The sequence below is a fragment of the Oncorhynchus kisutch genome, linkage group LG21, assembly GCF_002021735.2.
Source record: "Oncorhynchus kisutch isolate 150728-3 linkage group LG21, Okis_V2, whole genome shotgun sequence".
Lineage (NCBI taxonomy): Eukaryota > Metazoa > Chordata > Actinopteri > Salmoniformes > Salmonidae > Oncorhynchus > Oncorhynchus kisutch.
In genome coordinates this window covers 4031817-4034142 of record NC_034194.2, presented here as the reverse complement: position 1 = coordinate 4034142, position 2326 = coordinate 4031817, and positions in this window count along the sequence as shown.

Below are 2326 nucleotides of genomic sequence, written 5' to 3'. Positions count from 1 at the left end.
GTAGTGAGAGCAGTGGTGGTGAGAGTAGTAGTAGTGAGAGTAGTGGTAGTGAGAGTAGTGGTAGTGAGAGTAGTGGTAGTGAGAGCAGTGGTGGTGAGAGTAGTGGTGTGAGAGTAGTGGTAGTGAGAGTAGTGGTAGTGAGAGCAGTGGTAGTGAGAGCAGTGGTGGTGAGAGTAGTAGTAGTGAGAGTAGTGTTCATAACCAGTATGTTGAGGTTGAAGTGTCTGCTGTGGTCTCCTGCTCTGTTGTGTTTCCATTGATCAGGCAGGTGATAGCAGGAAGAGGCATGTCACAGGTTAGAGACACAGGGTTGTTCACCAACACACTCACATGTTCTGGACCTGGTTCTGACCACAGATAATGGGGGAGACCGGAGGGACAAAACACACATACTGTGTATTAACACACACACACACACACACACACACACACACACACACACACACACACACACACACACACACACACACACACACACACACACACACACACACACACACACACACACACACACACACACACACACACACACACATACAAATACTGTACACCTACATTTTGTAGCATTTTGAGGTTGTTGTTTACATACCATATACCTCCAGGCTGTACTCCTTGGCTGCGTTGCTGACAGCAGTGCGAGTTTTGCAGCAATTTGTCAAATCAATTAGATCCCGGGTGGCCATGTGGCGCTCCATCGCTGATCTTGGGTTGTGGCTAATAGTGTGGAGTTGCCAGGAGGTTAGCAATTATGCCCTTAAAGTGAAATTACACTCTTTTTTTTTACTAGTCCACTTTTGACACAGTCCCAAAATGATTTGTATGTCTTATGTCAACTTTTCAAGATATTGGACTTTCAAGAATCAAAGTGTTACCAGCCACATCATCACATAGTATGATAATGCCTTTTGCATCATACTATATTTTGCTTCATCAATGATGTGGCCTTCGACACTTTGATTCTTGTTTTTGAGTGACATTTCCCTTTGAAGTTGGAATTCGTATCGGTGAAACTGCCATGTCAGTTTGTGATATTACAGGTGTGATTGTCACACCCTGATCTGTTTCACCTGTCGTTGTGCTTGTTTCCACCTGTTTGTCTGTTGCCAGTTCGTCTTGTCTTATCAGGTATTACCAGCGTTCTTTGCCACCTTCCTGTTTCTCTAGTTCTGTTTCCTAGATTTTCCTGAGCTTTCTTAGACACTACATTGCCAAAAGTATGTGGACAGCTGCTCATAGAACATCTCATTCCAAAATCATGGGCAATAATACGGAGTTGGTCGTAGATGATGGCTAATTGCTGCTGGGACTTCCATTCTGCTTCCATTCAGCCACAAGACCATTAGTAAAGTTGGTCATTGATGTTGGACGATTAGGCCTGGCTCCCAGTCGGCGTTCCAATTCATTCCAAAGGTGTTCAATGGAGTCGAGGTCAGAGCTCTGTGCAGGCCAGTCAGGTTCTTCCACACAGATCTCAACAAATCTATTTCTGAATGGACTTCACTTCGTGCATGGGGGCATTTTCATGCTGGAACAGGAAAGGGCTTTCCCCAAACTGTTGTCACAAAGTCTGGAATGTCATTGTATGCTGTAGTGTTAAGATTTCCCATCACTGGAACTAGGGGGTCTAGCTCCAACCATGAAAAACAGCCCCAGACCATTATTCCTTCACCACCAAACTTTACAATTGGCAACATGCATTGGGGCAGGTAGCATTCTCATGGCATCCGCCAAATCCAGATTTGTCACTCCAGGGAAGGTGTTTTTCACTTCTCCAGAGTCCAACCGTGGCGTGCTTTACATCACACGAGCCGACACTAGGCATTGCGCATGGTGATTTTAGGCCTGTGTGCGGCTACACGGCCATGGAAACCCATTTCACGAAGCTCCTGACGAAAAGTTATTATGCTGACGTTGCTTCCAGAGGCAGTTTGGAACTCGGTAGTGTGAACCGCTTTTCGGCTGAGACATTGTTGCTCCTAGATGTTTCCATTAAACAATAACAGCAATAACAGTGAAAGTCACTGAGCTCTTCAGTAAACCCATTCTATTGCCAATGTTGGTCTATGGAAATTGCATGGCTGTGTGATTGAGTTTATACAACTGTCAGCAATGTGTGTGGCTGAAATAGCCAAATCCACAAATATGAAGGGGTGTAAAAGATATACTTTTGTATATCTTTGAGCAATATATGTATATTTGTATTCCCAATCATGTGAAATCCATAGGTCTAATGAATTAATTTCAATTGACTGATTTCCTTATGACTGTATTCAGTAAAATCTTGCATTTATATTTTTGTTCAGTATAGAATAAATCATGTTATCCC